This window comes from Cygnus olor, chromosome 6 (assembly GCF_009769625.2).
Source record: "Cygnus olor isolate bCygOlo1 chromosome 6, bCygOlo1.pri.v2, whole genome shotgun sequence".
In the NCBI taxonomy this organism is placed as follows: Eukaryota; Metazoa; Chordata; class Aves; order Anseriformes; family Anatidae; genus Cygnus; species Cygnus olor.
Window position 1 is genome coordinate 11,643,879 of NC_049174.1, and position 22,237 is coordinate 11,666,115.

Sequence of the window (22,237 nt, forward strand, 5' to 3'; positions counted from 1 at the left end):
ATGAATTAGTACATTTGAAAATGGTATAGAAAAGTACTGAGCTCTGAAAAGAAGGGAAGTGCTTATTTTTCTTCCGGTTGCAATTTGTTCTGTGACATCTCACAGTCTGTTCCTAAACTGCACAGCTTGGTGCCGTTTTCCAGCAGACCATTCCTCGCTGGTGCAGAGATGGAGACCATCAGGTGAAAAAGTAGTCCGTGTTTGCTTTCTCCTTATGTTTAGGGTCTATCCTTAGTGCCTCATTTTCCGGGCAGGTGTGGACTCTGCTCGACAGACAGGGCTTGTGGTGAAGGTATTGAACATCTCATCCAGCTTTACCAGCCTTGGTGCTCCCTAGACATCTGTTTTACAGCCAAAAACAGCTCTAAAATGTGCCTGTCCTGGGAACAGCTGTATGTCCTGGGGGCTCATTGTGACCTTTTCACATGCACCCAAAGCCACTCACTCCCCAGGCACTGGGCTGCATTCATGTCATGTTTTTGCAGCAGAGAGGCTCTGCCTTGCTCCCTCCCTTGTCTCACATTCTCCTCTCAGCCATGCCCTCTTTTGGCCAAGCACCTCGGCTGATGTGTGCAGGGTCCCTGGCAGCACTGGGGACACCTTGGTCACAGCTGGAAACTCTGAGGAGCACCTCTGGGGAGCCTCCAAGTGTGGCTGCGTTTCGCGTGGTGCCCTCTCTCCAGAGGCGTTTGTATCAGATGTCCTGCCGTCCTCTCCCCAGAACACTAGGAAAAAAACCTTCACGTCTGCACTAATAAAGGCTGCTATTGTAGCAGAAGTATTCCTTGAGGCCTGCCATCATCCTCTGCATGATTCACTGGCAAAGGAGGGGAGCAGGGTACAAAGACCGCATCACCTACCCACTGCTGCCCGTGGAGCTTGCTGGGGGGGCGGTCAGAGCAGAGGGTGGGCAGGAGCCAGCACCAGGGATGGCAAGGAGCAGGAGCAGAGCTGGGGGCTGGAAAGGCCTGACCCCCCCCCCCCCCCGCCTCGGGCTCCCTCCCTGCACTAAATAGGAACCACATGCTCAGCCGCAGCCACAGCAGCAGGCTGCGGGCGGTGGGGAAGGGGACGAGGCTGCCCCTTATCCCGAGGGATGCTCAGCCTCTCTCCAGGGGCTCGAAGAGACTTTGTGCCACCCCTGTCCGCCAGGCCACATGAAATGCAGGAATGTAAGAGACACCTAGGAAAAGCTGGGGAAAACTCGCTGTTCTCTTCGGCTGGTTGCAACACTTTGTCTGCTTTAAGCTGAAAATATAAAGGGTGGCAGGAGGGATTTTTCCTGCTTCCATGAGCTTCTTTTCACCCTTAACCATGCCATTGCTTCTTCACTTTTATGAAACGTGGAAGAAAATCCCAAACCAGCAAAAACTGTCGGTTTTCAAGTCTCGGTTTTGAAGTGTTTGTCAATTTTCCCATGAGAAAATCTGAGCATTTCCTTTAAGCTGCCATTTGCCCAGAAGAAGCTCCATTTTAAACAGGACCTGGTGGGAAGCTGGCTTCCCCAGAAAACAGGGACCAGCAAGGATTTTCCAGCAGCACCCAACGTGTGGCATTTATGTCCGTTGCCTTCTCTCTCCCCATGCTTGTGTGCAGTCCAGGCAGGACCGCAGGAGCCCTTGTCAAGTGTTTGAGCCAGAGTTGGCCCCTATATTGTGGGCCCATTTTGTCTTCCATTTCTGGTTATATTTACTCCCATTCTTTCATTCTCATTTTTTATGCTTCCATTACAAGGAAAGCCAAAAATGCCTCTGCCTGCAGGCCTGCTTTGTTAAACTTCAGATGTTCTCCAGATGTTCAGCAAGGGGGTTTATGTAACAACGACAGAATTTGGGCCGTATTTCTGTGTTTTCCTCTGACTAAACACTCCTCATTTGAGGCAATGCTGATTCACAGCCCTTCGTGGGAAGGTGATGGCTTGAGGAGGAGGGCATCTCCGAGGCTGCTGTATCAGTCTGATGGGACTCCTGAAACACATACCCTAAAAAAACACATGAAAAAAATCCCAGCAGCACAGCAGGCTGGGACAGCACAGGGCTGCAATCCTAAAGGACAAAGCAGAAAGTTGGGGGGGGGGGGGAGAGATTGCAAACAAGCCTTGAAGTTGGTGCAGCCAGCTGCAGAAGAGTTTTATCACTCCTGAGAACAGTCCTTGCAAAGGATTCCTCTTCTCCGTGGGCTTGTCTGCTCCTTCCTTGCTGCTGGTGGTTTGAGACCATTTCACAAGCGTGTCAGGGCAACTCTTCCCACAGCCTGCAGCCCTGTAGCTCAGCCAAATTGCTGTTAATGATGCTGGTGCAAGACCTCAAGCTGTATGACAATAAATATCTGCTCTAGGATGATTTTGAACTGCTTATTCAAAATTATTTAATAGCTATTTCAGTGCCTACAATTCGTCTAGGGAGCAGAGGGACATTGTCTAGCCTCTAGCAAAATAACTGAATGTTCAAATGTTCAAATGCCTCTTGCTTATCCTATGTTTGGGGCTTGTTTTAACTATATTATTCTCAAATGCGTTTGAGTTTGAGTTTTGTTTTGTGTTTGTCCAATTGCATGGCTCTCCACCATGTAAGCTTGTGGGCAAAGAGCAGAGGAAAGGCTGTAACCCATTAAGAAATATAGGATTGACACACAAAAGAGATTCTGAGTGAACTCAAGACCATGGAGGAAGACGTGCCCCCAGCACACAGTACCATCACTGTCCTTCTCCAGGTAAAGGACTTGAGAAGCTGATGGCTTCCCCTAGCAATGCACGGGACGCAGGACCATCACATGGCATGGCTCTGGGAGACTTGCCTATCGCAGTTTCAGCTACTGCTAATTCCCATCGAGAATTAAGTCATTTGGATTATAAGTATCTGTAACTGGACTAAATTAGCTGCTTGTAGTGTTCTGGTTAGGCTGAGAAGATGTTAATTAGGTAAACAATGAATCTTGGATTGGCTCTTCACAGTGTCTTCCTTGCTTGCCTGTAGCCAAGCTTACAGGCAAGAAGCAAGCAATAAGCATGCTCTGCCAGGGTCTTTCCCCTCAAATTACATCCTCAGTGTCTGTCAGGAGACCAGGCTGGGTGCACAGTCTATGCTTTCCCTACTTTTTGCAGAAATAATATGTCGCATCAGCCTAATACCTGCATCACCCACAGCAAGCTGGAAAAGAGCTCTTGAGACTTGTGGCAATGAAAAGCTCTGGAGGGCATATGGCAGGAGGGAAGCCACAGCCAGCTGGCCCAGCAGCTGCCACTCCAAGAAGCAAAGAGAGAGGACTCCAGAGGACTGTAGATATACCTCTGAAATGAGCAATTTTTGCTGTTTAATTTTTTTTTTTGTCTTTCTGTTTCATTTAGTTTCTCACACTTGTGGATCTTTGGGGGTGAGGAAAACCAGTTCACAAACAGAAGCTTGGCAAAAGGAGATATTAAAACAGCTAATTCTGCAGAAGCTTGAGCTGCTGATAGCAAACTTCTCATTCTGCTTACTAATTGCATGCAACTTGGTATGCAAGTGCTCATTTTCAGCTACCTGCTAACCCTGCCGTAAGGCAAACCCACTCAAAGTGCTCCACTCTGCTGAGAGATGCTGTGGACCCAGGGCATTGCAGGCACACGGGAGCAGCTGAGAGAAGTCCTGGAGACCTGAGGGCCTTCAAACCTCCTGTGAAGCACACTGAGACAGCTACACGGCCTTTCCAGCGGGGAACAAAATGCACGGCACAACTTATCCCATGAGACATGGCTGCAGCTACTCCATTGGCCTGTCTCAGCAGAGCATCAGTCCCCATCCCACCCATTGCTTCAGGCACCCGCAAGAAACACTGCTTGTCTTTGTCATTTATCCCACTGGAAATGTTGGTGTTTAACAAGCAAGCTGCTGAACCAAGCACAAAACACAGCTGGGGAATCTCTTCTTGATAGTTATATATATATTAAAAGGGAAAAAGAATGAAATAACAGAAGCTGGAGGCAATGCAGACACATCCTATCCCTGCTATGCTTCTGGAGAGATTTCTTATTCTTTTCTGGCCAAGGACAATTTTGGGTTATAGTACTCTTTTCTGGGTGAAAAAAAAAAAAAAAAAGGAGATTAATTATTTCTTGAAATAAGATGAGTTAGTGTTTCGTGTTACAGTCCTTCTTTGCCTGTAACACAGGCACAGACTGTGCTGCCCTCTGACTGTGTCCTGGGGCCAAGAAACCTGCTTTGGACACTCCTTTGGATTAGTGTCAAAATGGCAACGAAGCTGAGCCTCTGTTTGCTATAGCAGAAATGGCGCCTGGCTGCTGTACTGTTTTACAGCTCCTTTGCCCTCATGGAGCACAACTTCTTGGTCACCTCTGTGCACCCCACTGATCTCTTTTCTGGATTTCTTGAAAATCGCGACACCTGTAAGCTTGCAATTTCTCCATCTCTCTGAAACATGACATTAGCACTCTCATGAGGCTGTCTCCTCATGTCAGACACCAGCCGCAGAGATTCCTTCCTGCTCAGCCAAGTTGCACAGCGTGTTTTCTGTCTGTCTTGCTGCTGGGATGCTGCACAGTGACAGTCAGGTTGGTGAGGTGATGCCAAGAAGAGCTGAAGGAGAAAAAAATCAGAATTTCCAACCCACGGGAAATTCCAATGTGTTGACGAGTATTTTTTGTCTTGGGCTGGCACAAAGAGTCAAAGTCCTAAACTGATCCTCTACAACAAAATGGTCAAAAAAAAATAAGGTACAAAGATACTGATGCATTTTACATCAAGTCCTTTCATTATTAGGAGGCACCTCCTGCCAGGTGTTTTCACATCCCCCAACAACAGATCTGCCGAGAGTGTGAACAACACAAATGTTAGCTCCTGTGAGAAGAGGTGGGACTGGCTGCGATGACTGTTTGAATGGAGTATTTGGAACAAGCAGAAAATGAAAGCCCTTCAGCTCTCCAGACACACCGGGGGCACACAATGAAGAAGCCTCCCAGCAATTGCAAGAAACCAGAGTAAGTTTTCCATTGGAAAAAAAAAGAAAAAAGAAAAAAAAGAAACTTGGGAAGCCATCTTCCTGACACCATCACCTGAACTGGCTTCATAAAGCACACATTTTAGCAGTCTTGGCATAGCCACAGGCTTAAGACCTTGTCTAAATCTTTATCTTGTTTTTCACAGTCTGCAAGCCAAATAGCAGCTAGTGCCTCACCAAACTTAGATTTCTTTAGTCACAGAAGCACCTAGAAATAAACCATGAAGAGACTTCAGGAGGTCATTTAGCTCATTTTCTAACTTAAAGGTATGTTTTGCCACACAGACTGCATATTTGTTCCCCTGTCAGATGGGTGGTTTGACCAATCTTAAAGAGCTCCAAACACGGAGATTTTACTGCATTTGTAGGCAATCTCTTCTGGAGCAAATCACTGCTGCTGTTTACAGCACTGCAAGTAGTGCAGCCATTCCTACTTTTGGCAAACATGTCCTAGTGTCCAACCTAAATACCTCTTGCTGCTGTTTTGTCTGTTACTTCTTGTCCTCTCCACTGAAGGAATGGGGATCACCTTCCCCTTTCTATTTCAGAGTCATTTGCCAGCCGAATTCTCTTGTTTGTGTTTTTATTTTTCTCTCACAACCTAGGCACCCAGTTCTTGTTCGCAGAGCCAAAGCCTTTTTCACCTTCCTCCCTGCTCCTGGGTCTGTCCGGGGCAGTTTTCGTATGTTGTTGAGCAGTCTGCATGGCCAGCCTTTCTTATGTGGCCAGCCCATGTGTTAGTTACATGGTGATTGTTTAATTTTGAGACCTCTACCCAAAAAGGTGAGCCCATGGTTGTCTGTCAGTCAGTTCCCCCATGTCCCTGGCTGCCTCCATGGTCTTGCAGCGACAGGACAAAGCTTTTCCAAGCCCCTGTGTAATGACTTAATAACCCAAACTCGACTTCTGGCAAGGAAAAGTGAGATCCTCGAGACGTTTGTTTTGCACGGTTGTCCTAGAGACTGGAAAGGCATTAAGGCACAAGTTGTCTGTACACAGGCAGCTTTGAAACAATTAACTGGCCCAAGCAAGCTGTGGAAGGCAACCTCTGGTGTGGATCAATAGGCTATGCTCAGTTAGCCATCTTCAATAACAAGCTTTTCACAGCCAGCAACAAATCATTTTCTAAGCTGAAGGTTGAAATCTGAGCTGGTATCCCAGAAAATACATGCCTAATACTGCTCGCAGTCACAGAGGCAAGGCCAGGAGGTGCTTGACAAGAGCAAATAAATTGCATCCTTCCACAGAAAGGAGCTGAAGAGAGCTGGAGCTGCCAGACCACGCAGCTGCACGCACAGGAATGCACCCGCACCCCGCAGACATGCACGGCAAGGCGCAGCTGTGAAATGAAATACAGCAAGCAGGGAGCCCCAAAGCAGGCACGCAACTGGGACAGGCACCAGCAGCCACTGCCTGCGTGGGCCTCCCCCTGCAGGATGGCAAAGCCCCTGTCCTACTGAAGCTCCCTCCCTGGGAGAGCCTGTCCTTTCTCTGGGTGATCTCAGCACCTTCCCTGCTGCCCGGCAGCTTTTCCTTTCCGTGAGGCTGCTCCCTGTTCGCTGGGAACTGCTGGAAGTCTTCTTATTAATCCCTCCTCACCTTATGTGTGGGGGTAAAGGCTCCTCCGTGTCCTCCCAGCTTTTCAGAAGCAAGCTTTTCCTGTGGCAGGGCAGGGGGATTGACTCCTCCTGGCACCTCAAACCCCATGCACCGCAGTAAACCATGAAGGGCTTTCTGCAACAGCACAAATGCATCTCTTGCAGTCAGATTGAGACCATTTTTCATGGCATAGGACAAAGCAAACAGTGCAGGAATAAGCGTGCCAGGTTAGTACCTAGAACCCAGCTCCTCACTGCTGCATAAGCCTGGAGAAAAGGCATCTCTGTCAGGTCCTGGCTGGGGTTTCTCTCCTGGCTCTGTTCTAGACAGCAGTTCAGACCTTCATACACAGGGATATTAGCTCAAAGTGCTTGTCAATAGCTTCTGAAATCCCCACAAATCCCTCTCTTGCCCTAAAGAATCCAGGCCCTCAGAAGCCTCAAAGCATTTGCTGCTTCATCCGAGTCACGTGTATTTCTGCATAAATGGGAAATTAAGCCCAGAGTGCTCCTGGGGATTCTGGGTTTCTGATAGTACCTCTGGCAATAAAATTATCCCTGCATATAATATTATGTCTTGTTTAATGTGAGAGCGAAACACGGCTACATATGGTGTTTTCCACGGGACCTGAGGTACATGAGATTTTTCGAAGGCAGCTTGTAAAAACAGCATGTTGCTTTTCTGATTTTTCTAGGGCAAGCCAGTCCTGGATAAAGATCAGGCCGTCAGCTTTTCTGGCCGGCGTGGAAGCGCCGGGCACGCACGTAGCCGCGGGCGGCTGGACGCCTCCCATCTGGATCCCCGCAGCTCCTTTGGAAAGTGTGTCAAAAGGGGTCTGGGAGGGGGAACACGAGCACGTGGCGGGTTGCTGAGCCGAAACTGCCGTAGCAGCGTGGTGAGCCAGCCCAGCACTGCCCCGGGTCCCTCTGAATGTGTCATTTATGGTGCGCAGCTGGCAAACCCCTCCATGGGCTTGACCGAACACTTTGTACCCAATGCGTGGCACATGTCCGAGGCCCCTTTTCCTTCCCCCTGCCCTGTTAATACAGCGTTGAATGTTACTTCCCGTAATGAAACAGCCAGCTCCTCCCTCGAGCCACCCAGCTGAGATTTAACACCGGGCTGGTTTGTGCAGGAAATTGATGTTGGTTTTACTGGCCATGGCAACAAGGAGGGAGACGACCATGTGGAGCAAGGTGGGAGCAGGCTAAGCTGGCGTAATTTCCCTGTGCAACGCTCCTGGGTCTCACAGGCCCCTTCCTGCAGCTCCTCGCAGTGCAGGAGGAGGGCTGAATGCAGCGATAGCAATGCTGCTCTGAGGCCAAGTGTGCTCGGAGCTTGTGAGATCCGTGCAACCTGGCCTAGAGTCTCTGTGTCCCATAGGTTTCCAGTTTCAGTTGGTGTCTCACAATTCAGCCCACACTGTCCCTTTGCTGTGCAAGCTGGCAGTCTGTCCAACTCATTTGCAAGCAGGCAGGCCCTGGGAATGTGGTGCTGTCCAACCCAAATGGAGCTGCTCCTTTTGCATAGTCTCAAGGGATTTGGGATTTCCTGCACATTCGGATTCCCTGGGGCCCAAAACATTATGTATGTAGGGTCTGGGAAGCCCCTCATGCACATGGCAAGACATAGACAAAAAGAGCACTGTGATGGTAAACGCTGCACAAGCAAGCAGTGAGTCAGTTATGGCATTGCCACATCTCTAGAGCTGTCACCCAGCTGACGACAGCTGCTGTCTGGGTGCTCTGGCAGACACCATCTGGCTGACAAACAGGTACCACTCAAGCACTGAAGGCAAAAAGCGTGCTGGCTAGGCAGCCTTTCTGTACCCTCTTTAGTGTAGGGAGGGGAATCCACACGAGGAGACAATGTGCCACTATAATACAGAAGTGCCTGGCCTGCATAGTAAGGACAGAAATGACCGTGTCAGGATCCTCAAAATTCTTGGGGTGCTTGTTGCCCAGGAGGTATTGCACGATTCAAACTCTTCTGTTTTGAAATCAGAGCAGTTTCTGATTGTCTTGTGCCTGGTCTCCAGGTAATGGCAGAAGATACCAAAACCAACTTAGTTAATAAATGTGTTTGTATAATATTTGTTGACTGTGATGTCTGATGACTTTATTAGGTAAAGAAAAGAGAGATAAACACTTTATAGGAGCTATTTTGCTGGTGAGGAATTGCAAAACACAGACATTACAAGTTTTTCCAAGACCATGACTTAAGGCTGTAGGAGAATTAGGGACTGAATGCCTCCCCCTTGATCCCCACATTTAAGAGGCTGGGGAAAACAACCTGGGTGCATGGGGGACACAAGCCAAAGGCAGTGATGCGTCATGAAGTCAAGCTTCTGTTCAGACACACTTCTGGCTTAATGTTGTCTGTTCTTCCTTCATTGTGCAGGAGGAAAGGAGCACTCTGCTGGGTCACCTATACAGGCTGAATGCTGTGCATCACTGCCAGGATAGGTGCCTTTATTTATAAGTCATTTGGAGATTATTTCCTCTAGCTTGAGCTATCTTCATTGAAGTCTCCTTCATCTAATCTAATCAGCCTGGATCTTTCCGTAAAAGGGACAATAAGCATGTCTGGAGTAAAATCAACTGGAACCCTAACAGACATGCCAGAAGGTCACAAACTGGCCCATACAAGCTCCATTTCACGCCACTGGCTACGAAGGATATCACGGTGTCTGTTTCAGAAGTGCATGGATACTTGTGATCATAAGAGCAGATACTACCATTCAGCTTTGGTAAACTGTTATCATATATTTCTGTGAGCTTGGATAGCTCAATCAAGCCTACATTGATCAGTTTTTTACACTCGATTGATTTTGAGAGCCAGATTTGAAGCACATGTTCACTGTGCAGTTGTGAAATTGGAACTGAAGTGCTCACAGCTGAAGTTGACCCACACTGTTTTCTTATTGCTCTTTAACTAGTGATTGCTTGTTATCCACAGGAAAGGACATGTGTGTTGCATTAGTAAAAATAGATGTATTACTTTGGACATCTTTTCCAGAAAATTTGCATTAGAAGTGACAAAAAAGCCTTTATTCTGTTAAAACATTTGAAATGTAAGTCCTATATGTAAAAAATTGTTTCAGTGAATAAAGGCCTGATAGTTTTCACTGCTGTGTTAGAAGAAATTTAGTAAGCAAGTGATTTTAGTACAATGTTGCAAGGAACTCTTTGCTGAATTAAAAAATAATTTTCTTATCTGAATATTTTTGTCCATTTTCTTTCCAAACCTGAATGGTCTCTGCCAGAGCTAGGCCTATGCCTATCACCACGCTCTGTCCGGGGGTGGAGAGAGGAGCAGGGGCGAGATGCATGTTTCTTGTCTGTATGAAAGAGCAGCAGCTTACAGAAAGTGCAGTATCTTGTGCTGATTTTGCTGCTTAGTCATACTGCAGTAACTAACTTGGCAGCTGATCTTACCCCGTTCCTTGCAAATGTTTCCATTTAAGGCAGGGGATTTTTATTTCCCTTTGCCTCCAGTCTCCGCACAAATGGAAAGTCTCCAAAGAGGGAGGCCATAGATTTACGTTAGAAGAAACCAGATCTGTGTGCTCATACTGCATGTTTCAAGCATCTCTTATGGGAGCGCACCACCCAGGAGGCTCAAGGGAATGATTAGGGATCATTTTGGCCAGAAGTGGGTGCTGTGCCCGCCTGGTGACAGGAGCACGGATGTCATTGCTGCTATCAATATTTTCCCTGCCTGGGGCTCGGAGATGCTGTGAAGGAGAAAGCTGCAGCCATTTGCCCTGCTGGTCCCCGCTAGCCACCAGGAGCAGCCAGGTGCTGTGCCCAGCCCTGCAGGCAGAGCTGGTGACCTCCGAGGCTGTTCACACCAGCAGCCGAGAGGGGAACGGGAGGAAAGCCTGCGTGCTCCTTGCTGGCCTCTGGGAAGAGAGGCTGTGGTTGCTCATGGAGCAATGGGCTGAGAACAACTGAGAAAAAAAAAAATATATATCTTTTCCTAACCCAGAGCACTGGGTTGGAAAAATCACTGATCTTTTGCTTAAGCGAAACTTCAGCTAGGCACTGAAATCCCCGTGCTTTTTGCTCCCGCTCCATGGACTTTTGTGGAAACGAAGTAAGTGAAACCTGGGCTGAGATGCCAGACATGGCTTGGTGCAGAGTGGGACTCACTTCCCAACCCTGGCAAGGTAGAAAGGGTGCAAGGACTGGAGCACTAGACTGGCAGCTGCCTCCTCCCACTCTTCAGCAAGTTATGGATAACTTCTCCACGTCTGAAATGTTTCCTTTCAAATGTTTGGCTCAGTTCTAGGTATTCTGTAGAAATATGTGATTTCTGGAGAAATCTTTTGAAAACAGAGCATTGATTTTTCCAGCCAAAGAGCCTAATCTTTGCCAGAGCCAATTCCTCTACAATCAAAGCATTCAGCTCCTCTGTCCAGAAGAGACCTGGTTGTGATTAGAGCCACTGTGGGAAGAACAAATGTGTTATTACTGCCTGGACCTGTTGATGAACTCCTGTCATATAAATATATATATAGCTCTTGGCTTTCTGGCCTGTGTTATGACAATGCTTGAAGAGAAGATGGGAGTCATTTAAAATCGTCACGCTGTAATGTAGCATCCTTCACCCCAAGTCTTGGGATGCAAAGACTGTGTGCATTATTCCTTTCTCAGGAGCTTGAGTGAAGGAAAAGAAAAGAGGAATGCCTACAGCTGCTGCCCCAAGGAGATGCGAGGAATGCCTACAGCTGCTGCCCCAAGGAGATGCTCCAACAGCAGTGCTGGAACACCAGAGCTGGAACCATGCAGCAGGGTCCTAGGGCCCACGCTGTCCTGCACAGCGGAGAAAGGCTTGGGGAGGGACCAGTGGAGGGATATGTGGAGCAGTGGGCCGACACTGCTGCTCCAGCTAATGGGGTGTGTCCCCATGGAGGGACAACACGGTGAGCGTGCAGTAGGTGTACGTTCAGATGGCTGTCATGTTCTGGGATGCTGTTCTGCACAGGCAAGGGGTGGAGTTTATTACACCGTAAGCTCTGTATCCTGCTCCAGGGGGACAAGGGATGGAGATTGACATGTGTCTGTGTTCAGACTTGTAACCCTCTTAGTTCCAGTGTTTGCTAGGGTGAGGGTTGTTGTTTTACAGAGTGTGTGCACATGTTGTTATCCTGTCCGGCCAAACTGTCTGGAAGGAAGCATAGAGCATAGCAGGTATAAGTTAAAGCTGTGATGATGTTGGAGGAGTTTATAATGACTGTATGTTCAAATGATGTTTCTTAAATATGTGTTCCCATGGAACATGGACTTCAGGCTGTGTGAAAGCAGCTGCTGGTTCTGGAAACAAGTTCTCCCCGAGAGCAAGACTCTTAATTTGGGGTGACGCTACTGGAGCAGGGGCCGGTGCTGCTCACTGACCTCAGCAGCTCAGACGTAGCAAATCCAAGCTCCAACCATGATTGGCATTTTTGGTTTGTTTCCTCTCTGGTGTGCTCCATAACCTCCGTTGCTCATCCCTGCTCTCACTGCCAGTGGGCAAGGAGTGCACAGGGGTTCCTGCGATGGCTGCAGCACCTACACCAAGGCTGCAGAGCAGCAAACATAGACCTGCTGCTGCTCATATCTCTTATCAAGGGTTTCAACAGCAAAACCCCAGACCAGAGGTGAGCTTGATATTTGCTCATAGAGATGAAACATGGCAGAGGCTTTGTAAAAACCAACTGCTCCCTGCTGTCTCCTGCTATCAGACGCTGGCAGGCCCCAGTCCTCCCCCCAAGGAGACTTCTGCTCACCGCTGGCCAAAGCAGCGGTCTCTTGATGGGATCCATGTGTTGTTGATGAGAGGTCTGGAGAACTTAATCAACCCCTGGTCTGGGGTTTTCTGTAAAGCATTCCCACAGCCTTCAATTATCTGGATTCTCCAGAAGGAACGTGGGAGGCTGATTTCCCCACAGGGTTTCCAGTGACTTCCACAAATCCTTCCTTCCCCATTTCCCTTTTCTAGACCCTTTCTACCTTTCATCCTTCTCATTGTGCTTGTCCTTGTGCCTCTATGCTTGTGGACTATGCTATATCTTGATCACAGAAGTGCCTTTTAGTTTTATGTATCCTACAGAAAGGACATCGATTCTGCCTTCATGAGGCAGGGAAGAGTGCAAGTATGAGCCGGCTGCTTTGAAGGATGTTTGTGTTTGCCTGACCTAATGCACTGTTCAACTGCTAAACCTTTAAACTCTTCCTGAATGCAGACTGTTGAGCCTGACATGATCACTGCCACGTTTTTAGGATAGGTACAACCTATTTACGTTGTGACTTCCTTAGGCCTTGGACCAGGGCTGGAGAAAGGCATGTTTTTAATGCAGTTATGCTAGTTTGCTGCTGCACACCAAGGCACTCAGGGAGGTAAGGCCAACCTTTTCAGGACCCTTTAGACTGCCAGAGCAATGCAGAGGAAAGCAATATAAAACGAAAATCTGTTTTCTGCGTCCAAGAAGATTATTTTTAAAGAAACAAATGTTGAAAGATTACTTATTCATTTCTGCTCCTTTCTTTATATTTTCCTTGTAGGTGGAGGCTGTAAGAGTCTGGAGGGATGAGGGATAGACGGGAGGACGAGGAGCTGTACGTCAAAGAAAGTGAGTGCATGCCTGCACTTTCACCTCCCCAGTGTTAATTTTGTTTATCACACACTAAAGCTGGAAAATCTCAAGCCTGTTTGGACTGGAGATAAGCATTTATGTTCCGCTGGCAGTCTTAAGGAGAAGTAGTTTAAACACAAGATGCTATTTATCGTTAGCAGGTGATCAAAATTACCTTGTTTGATGTTGAAAGTTGGGTTCAAATTAATGCTCAAATGAAGGACATGGGCATTCAATTAAACAGGTAACAGGATATGTCAAATCCCCGGCACAAATCTTTTAACTTTCTTGTGACCATGATCTCTTGGGCTGGTTTAAGGTATTGTCAAAAAAGAATCAAGGGAACAGTGGCAATACTGCTCTCCTTCTGTACCTCTCTATTGCTGACTTGCTCTGCAGGGTATTTGCTTGTTTTGTCTCAGTAACATATTAATAATGCGACCCATTAGGTTTGCTTTGTAGGAGGACCTTGAAACCAGGTCACAGAAGAGTTTGGTTTTTTTTTTTGTTTTTGTTTTTTAACACTGACGTATCTAATGGTATTATATTTCTTGCGTGCATAGAACTCCTGTTTGAATTTTTACGACACTTGGTGGAAATGTCATTTCCTTGTCAGTCGTAGCAGGTTCACTCATGATAGAGAGTCTTATTCCAGTGTTGTCTTTGGCTGAGAGGACTCTTCATTATAGAGTTATGCATTTCTTGATCATCAGTCCATAGCTACAAATGAGATGAGGTCCTCTGGTGTTTTATGTTAGAGCGAAAATTGGAGTATTGTAGGGGAAGAGGAGGTGTTACATGTTGTGCCAAGAGCACACGCACCCTGCTCTGCTGTACGTGACCTGAGGAGCTGGGCTGGGAAGTTGGGAGCTCTGGAGGGTTCCCTGGAATCACATCAAATACGTGGGAAGCAGCAGCCGTTGAACAGTGTAAAAGCTTCACAGCTGAGGAACAGTTCGTTCCCTGTGCTCCAGCTGGAGGCACATCTCCTGACATACCCTGTTAGCAAGACACAAATTAGCTGCAAATTGTCTTTATTAGTAGTTTTTCCTGCGGCAAATTTGGCCTTGCATTCAGGTCATGAATGAGGTCTTGATGGAAACCCTTGCTCCAGGACTTCACTCACTCTTCCAGAGGGTTTGGGGGGCAATGTTGTCAGTAAGTAGCTAGAAATAGTTCCTCACCACTGCAGAAACACCAGAGAGATTACTGTTCAGTCTTACTTGTTGTTGTAGTTCACCTGTGCAGTGTTTTCTGTCCCTCTAGTGACATAGCTACAAACAGTGGGTTATCTCAGAGCTTGTTGTCAGGCTTTGGCAAGACAACAGATCCATGGATTTCTGGTTCACTCCCTGTTTTCTAACTGCTTTAAAGTGTCAGTTTCTGTCAATGCAAGAGAAGCAGCAATAGCAGTCCTCAACAGAAGACATGCAAATCTTCACACCTACTTTACCTGCTAGAGAGGACAAGTGCCTCTCACTGGCTACACTTCTTGCTTCCATTGTGATAGCAGTAGTGAATCCCAGTGAAAGTCAGCTTTCTTTTTTTTTTTCTTTTTTTTTTTTCTGTTAATTTTAAGAGAATACAATATAAAGTGTAAAAAAGAGGAATCCAGTAAATTCTATGATCCTATGACTCTAAATTCATTTAGTTTCAGTCAGTACATCTGGTTCCAGCTGGGATCCATCAGCTAATGTGTGCACCAGTCAGCTCCTCTTCTCAACCCTTGTTGGCCTCCTTTCTGCCTGCATCCAAAAGCTCCTGTGTTTTTGGAAGGGAGGGGATTATATTTTCCTTTAACCTCTTTAAGATAAAAATTAGAATATTAATGTATAGGTGGGGAGAGAATCAAGGGAAGGGTTTTCAGAGGCTTTGTGCTCCTGGGAGGCAAGGCTCTCTCGGGAGGAGCTGACAAACCTTACCTTCTGCCTTCAGTACTGAGCTGGGCTCAGTCTGACATCTGCGCTAGTGCACTGTGTGCTGAAGCATCCCAAACAAGGACAGCCACGCTCAGTTCTCTGGAGGGTTGTTAGGATTCGAGATTCTCAAGAAGCCAAACTTAATACCTTCTTTTGGTGAGTGTCTTTAATTACAAGTTGCATCCTTGAAGTCCAGATTTTCTCTTAGGACCGGACTCAGTTTCCTAAAGCCAGTAAATATATAAATAAATAAATAAATAAATCCCCTTTGTGGCTTCGAGGATTTTTGCATATTTCCTTTCTAATTCCTTTTTACTGGTCTCCTTGAAATGGGAATTACACATAATCTGTCCCAAGGATTCAGCTGTATAGAAGTGTTGATACTGGAAACATTCGCTGCAGACCCGAGGGCAGCAGAACAGTGTGGTTACAGAGAAACAAAGCTGGGATTAAAGACAAGATTAGCATTTCAAATAAATCAGCTCAATTGTTGAGCCCTAATGTGTCCTTGCCAGGCCACCAGACTCCTGAGGGAAGTCACTCCAACCAGGGCCAGCCTACTCCCAGCCCTGTTGTACCCCCACATTAAGAGGAAAGCCTTTTTATTTTATTATTTTTTCCTATCTGAACCCTTTCAGCCCCCTCTTTTCCCAGGCAAAGGCACTAATTAATTCCTTTCCTTTCTATTTATACCTATTACTCACTGCAGAACAGTGTCCCCCAGTAGATTTATGGTTCAATATAATGAGTATGTCTTGAGGGAATATTATTCATACGGTTAGCTGAAATCTAACAGAGAAAGTCTATATTTTATTTGTAACCTTAGCCAGAGTAGTCATTTCATAGGGAGGCAGTACCTCCAGGCTCCAGCAGTGAAAAAAAGCAAATGTTTAAATAGAAGTTCATCGGCAGAAAAAGGAAACTGAAATCTCTTTCTTGTGTCTGTACATGGAGCTAAGGACCTTGGGTGGGGCGGGATGTGACTAAGTTCAAAAATGTACATTTTTTGAACCATCACTGGTAAGAGGCTGGGGAGGGGAATGAGGTTTCCTCTATAAACTATGTGGCTTCTTTTCTCCTAATTTCATGGAAACGCCACTGTAAGTTTTTCCTTCTTGTTTCTCCGGTGACAAGAAAATAAAACAAATGCAGCTGGGTCATTCTGCTCTTGCCGTATTTCATCACGAAGCACCAAAGACCCAAACTGTGCGTTTTAACTCTTTCGCTACCATGGGCTATGAAACTAAAGCTTGTCTGAAAGCTACATAACGATAGTTCAGGATTACCCAGCGTGTACTGCAGGTCGCAGTGGCATTAGCTGCTTCTTGGGGTCCTGCCTCGCCAGGAAGCTGGAATGCAATTGCCTCACTGTGCAGAGGTTCTTCCCACTGATTTGGCAAGCCTTGGGACTCAAAGGTCTTGACTGGCTTAATGGAAAAATGCTCTGCAAGAGATGTCAAAAAGCATGGGTTGTGAAAGTGGTAAAAGGGAAAATGTTCTGGGAGAAAGGGCTTCGGTCTTGCTCTCTGCAGCCTCTGCTCTCTGCCCACACACCCCTTGGACGGCTGGACTCACCTATCACTGTGTGTTGCTGCTGTGTGACATCTCTGGGAGAGCTGTGGCCACCTGCTCTTAAGCTGGTACTGAAATGGCTGAGCTCAATGCCACACAACAGAGAGGAAGGTTGAATGGGAATATTTCCATAGTCCATAGGTGCCTTTGCACAGGGGTATTCCCAAACTGCCTGACTTTTCCACCTATTGCACAGTTGCGAGGAGAGACAGTTTTTCAGAAATATATAGTTGGAAGCTCTGTCTAATGGTTAGAGTCTCTGTGAAGACTGCCCAGCTTGTGAAATTTGAGGTGTCATCCTAGGTGGTACTTGCCTGTGTCAGTGAGCTATCACTGCAAACCTGCTTGGCTGTTTGGTGGAGATAGACATGACTATTAGTGACATTGGTGTTAGGGAGTTGAGGTTAAGGGTTAGGGTTGGCGTTAGAGTTGTTAGGAGACAGAAGTGGTGAGCCATTAAGACACTGTAGAAAGGGCGACTGTAGAAAATGTGCCTGACATCTGACTCTGAAGGTAAAGTAGTAACAAGTTCATAAGCATGGTCTCCATTTCAAAATGGTCAAAAATTCAACGAAAACGTGCAGCAAGAACAACTCGCCACAGGAGCTCTGGAGAAGCCCTGCAATTTCTTCGAGCCAGACTTCTTAAACTGATCACAGGAAATGAGATCTTGAGCAGCAGGGAAATAAAACTTGGAGCAAGGGCCTCTGCACAAGTGAAGCATAAACAAGCACTTCAGGAAGTCGATTAGACGTGGTCTGGAAACCCACACTGCCCGAGCACAGCTAGACACGAGGCCTGCAGTCCTGCTGGCAGTCCGCGTCAATGTTATCCTGATGCAGGAGATGATAACAAAAACTGGAACACATCAATGCGCTGCTGGTGGCATTAAAGGTGGCTCCTGTAAAGTCCTCTGGAACTTGTGCAGTATAGGACCAGATGAGGAACCAACACCTCCCATTCTGGCTGCTCCTCTTTGCACTGCCTTGTCCAAACAATGCAGAGTCTCTGGGACATCACCCTATGGGGACCTTGAGCTCTAATGGAAAAATACACAGTCACAGACCTGGGTCTGCACCTGGCAAGGCTTCAATAATGCTGTAGGTTGGGAAATCCTCAAAGCTGTTTAAAACAAGTTTCTAGAAACTCCAAACAGTACTTCCTTATGTGCTAGTAAACAAAAATTTATGGGCACACAAATACTGTGTATAAAAACTGGGTGTTAAGTAAATAAGAATTGCAATAGCATAGGGGACTTAAAAGATAACACCAGAATATTAAAATAGGAAAAAGTATGCAAAGCCTCAGATTGCACTTGTGTGTTCATGATGACTTTCTAAACATCCTGGAGCAGTTGGTTTAATGGCTTAAATCCCAGGAAATGCTGATAGAATACAGAGTCAAATGAACGTTTGCTTTTCCTTTGAAAAGATTGTCCTTTGTGTCTCATTTTACCACAATTCAAGACCAGCAAGAACAGTGGGGGCTGTTGCTCAGGTTTGTACCCTTTTTACTGATGCATGAGTGTGTTAGGTCTTTGCTGACTGGGCCATGAAGCAGGCACAGCAGTGCCTGTAAATGCACAGGTGATGTTGTAAAAGGTGTCTGCTGCAGAAGAAGAAGAGGAGGATGAAGCTTTCTTTAGGAACCTGGAAGAATCCTTACAGACACAGGCCCAGGTACTCAAGACTGAATTTAACCACCTCATTATCTGCTGGGAGGGCAACATGGCTGGGTATAACTATTACAAGAGGTTTCTTCAATTGTTCAAAGGCAATTTGGGGATGGAGGTTGTCAACGAACTGACTAGGGAAGATGCTCTTTTGGACCTGCTACCCAAACACAGGGAAGAACTGGATGAGGATGTGAAGGCTGGAGGCAGCCTTGTCTACAGGGTCTACAAGACTGTGGAACTTAAGATCATGAAGGAAGAGAGCAAGGCTAACATCAGAATTACAACCCCAAAGCTCAGAAGAGCAAGGTTTTACCTGTTTGGGCAAGGCATACAAACACATTACCTGTGCATGTACAAATTGAATTAGGAAACAAAAATTTTCAGAAAATGGAAGCTATAAAAGGGCATAAATTCCACTGTCTGGTTTGTAGTCAGTGAAAATGCTGAGATTATCGACTGCATAATTACAAATATTTGAAAACTAGTGTTCATTTTTTCACTAAGAACTTAAAAATCTTGGACTCATCTTTGGTCTTCTTAACGTACGTAGAAAACAAGACTCTTGGTGACCAATATATAACCTCAGAAACACATGAAGGGTAGATGGGGTTGCAAACAGTCAGGGCACAAAGGAACTACAATAGCTATTTTTCCAGAGAACCACACCAGTCACATAAAGTTGTTTCAGATGTATGTGGTTTAAAACTAAAAGTTTTCATTTTACTGGGGGCTACAACTCAGATGTAAAAAAAATAAGCAGCTACACAGTTTAGAAAATAACAACTATACACATGTATCATATTTAAGTGTGGGAGTGTGGCCATGGGGGTCGACAAGCCCCATGGTTGGTGATAAAAGGGGATGTAAATGAAAAAATAGCCATCTGTGTCTGACTGACTCCTTTACTTCAAACTCTGTGCAGTCACAGAGGAGAGCAGAAAATCAATCATTTTTTTTCTTCTCTTTCTGGTCTTCATCTTCTCACATTTCCTGTCCCTCCATTTTAAATATGTTTGAATACTAAATGTCTGTTCAGTATACAGCATTCACTGTGAGCAACAATAATAGTATCTGTCAGATATATAGGGGATGAGCAACCAATCCACATCCATGCGTATTCTGTGAAAAGAAAATATATATATACACATATATATGTATATATCCGCGAGATTTGCAATTCCACTGTAAGGAGAAAAAAAATATAAAAATAAAAAATAAAAAATCCTGAGACACTATCTTTGAGGATTAGGAAGATGAGCCACAGAAAAGTTAGAGATGGTGGATGAGGTTCTCCTGAGTGAAGGGGAGTGATTCTTCACCTGGACAGACGTCCATACAGAAGCAAGCACTATGTACAAAAGAGGATCACTGAGTACAGAAAGAAAAGTCTTTGCCCTTCTTGATTTCCCCTTCAAAAAAGGAAAATTAAAGAAAAACAATGTCAATACTGTCTCAAAAAGTTACTGCTCCATGTCCTTTTTCATCTAGTGCTTCCTACATTCTAATCCCATTCAGATGAACAAAAACTCAATGACAGAGAACTAGCTTGGGAGCTTGGGCATTTAATGCAGCTAGTTATAAAAGAAGATTGTAAAAAGCCCAACAAATCCAGAAAAAAAAAAGTGTTCTGTTTTGAGGTTAGTTTTTCTCAGTTTCTGTGTAAACAAGACATACTAAACCTTCATTGTTCTTGTATGTTAGAACACCGTATCATAAATACATGTACTGACCAGATATGGCCAGCCATGCCATAGGTGTGAAGATAATATTCCTACAAAAAAAATAATCAAAATGGATACCTAGGTAGATGAGAAAGACCCAAATTAGCCTTTTTGTTGAAAAGGATGCAATAGGAGGCAGTTTTGTAAGATATACAAGAATACTCATGGGAACAAGGCAGTGTATCACGTCAAGCTGCAGAAAAAGGTTTTGGCTTGACATTAAAAAGTTCAAGAAGTGTACAAAGAAAGTCAAAAATCAATAGGTCCTTTGGTCAAGGAACTACACGCAAAAGTCAATGTCCACAAGTCAGTGAGGAAGAAGAGGGAGATATGGAGGTCTGGGCCTGAGCCCTCCTCCTATTTACACTTTGGGCATTTTTGCTGAAGAAAGAGCTTCTGCAGGGACAGATACACCTAGAAATAGACATATTTCTAGGATTTGAAGGATTAACTGTAATTCTTAGGATTATTTCGTGGATAAGAAGTAACATTGATTGGTACTTGCAGACACAACAGAGCTTGGACACAGCAGCAAAATGAGGAAAAGAAATGGCCTGATACACAGTGTGTGTTGGATTACTGCAAGGTGAATGCTTTGCTTGGACACCTCCTGTGCTATTCAGTTAACCACTGTTAACAGAAGCTGGAACCCTGCTCTTCACTAAAGATGCTCAAAGGGGAAATTGGCCCTCCAATCTGGAGCTGCAGCAGGCTCCCTGGAATGGGATGGCCCCATGAAATCCTTCTTTGGTGTTCCAAGGAATCTGTAAGAAATGTCTTTTTTCTCAGGTAAGCTTATTCTTCAGTGTCCCTTTGTTCCAGAATGATTCCTGCTTTTGTCAAGGTACTTGGAGACAAATAGGGAAAGTAGAATGCAAAATTCTCGCTTATGACTGTGGTTCCTATAGGCATTGCTTGAGTCTTCCTGATAAAGATGCTGACACAGAAGATACTCCAGAAATGTACCTTTATAAGCACAAGCAGCTATACTGAATCAGGTTTATTATTTTCAATTGACTGTTCAGATATTTTTCACAAACACAATCAAGTTGCCTTGCTCCTGTGGATCAGGACTAGTGGATTAGCAGCTTACTCTGAGATCTCCTGAGACAAGTCTTTCACTTCTGTCACTACATAGGAGAAGAGTTAAATGAGAGTTAGCTTTGGTTTCACCATTGTGGGTTCATGTTGCTTGAAGTTTGAAGACAGAAAGTCATAGTTCAGAGGATAATGTGCCATGTTCCTTGAAGTCCTTACTGTTCTCCCTGTTTTCTTTGGATATTTCCCCCATCTTTCATTTAGAAGAGCTAAAAAAATTACTTGTGAAATTAAAAAAAAAAAAAAAAAAGAATGAATAGAAAGAAGCAATACGCAGACTTGGAGACTTGGATGTCTCTAAGTAAGTCTTGGCTATTTGCAAAGGGTAAGATGCAAGTTACTCTTTTTTGAAATGTTCTTGTTTTATTTTTTCCACTCAGGACACATTACTAGGATGGGAATAGGAGGAGGAAGGGGAAAAAAAGAGGAACACTATTTGATGGTATAAGTATGTGGGGCAGCAATGCCAGCCACGAAAAGGGGACTCTCATCATGGAAAAATGAGACTCTTCCAGCTTGTTTTAAAAAATTCCTTCAGCTCCAAACATAAACGGCCTCACCCCACCCCAGCAGCAGATTGGTGGAGGAGACCGTCCTGGGGTGTTGGTAGACCCACAGTGACTCTCTGTGGATATCTGAAGCTACTGCAAACGAGGGGCTGCCTGACACAGTTTAGAAGGCGGAGGAATATAGAGGGCAGTTTCCTGCCTGAGAGGGAATAGAGGAACTCGGCTGGAGGAGGCTCAGCTGCTCCCAGCTGCTCCTCTCTGCTCCCCTCACCATACACACCCTGGGCACCCAAAACCAGGGAGCAAACCCTCCCCACCAGGGATGCAGAAGCCTTCTTGATACAAGCAGTTCCGCGGAGTCTTTTTCCTGTCACTTCTGAGGCTTTTTGGAGAAATTTTGATGAACCCGTTTTCCAGGTAGGCAGGATTTTCCTCTCCTTTTATAGCGTTTGCATGGCTACTGACAGTTTTCCAGCTGCAAACTGGAGCTTCTGAAATCCCACCCCATGCCCTTTTGGGTTGCACAGCAA

The 22,237-nt window shown here is 45.6% G+C and overlaps 1 protein-coding gene across 2 annotated transcripts in view; it reads left to right on the forward strand.

The window, feature by feature from the left end:
- Positions 1 to 21,675: 21,675 nt before the first annotated feature.
- COL6A2 (collagen type VI alpha 2 chain) overlaps positions 21,676 to 22,237 on the forward strand; it is a 29,369-nt gene continuing 28,807 nt past the window's right edge. Inside the window, exon 1 of one of the 2 annotated variants that reach the window (XM_040560826.1) lies at positions 21,676 to 22,124. The gene's annotated coding sequence lies outside the window, so the exon portion shown is untranslated. The remainder of the gene's footprint in view (positions 22,125 to 22,237) is intronic. The other variant, XM_040560827.1, reaches the window with a different exon arrangement.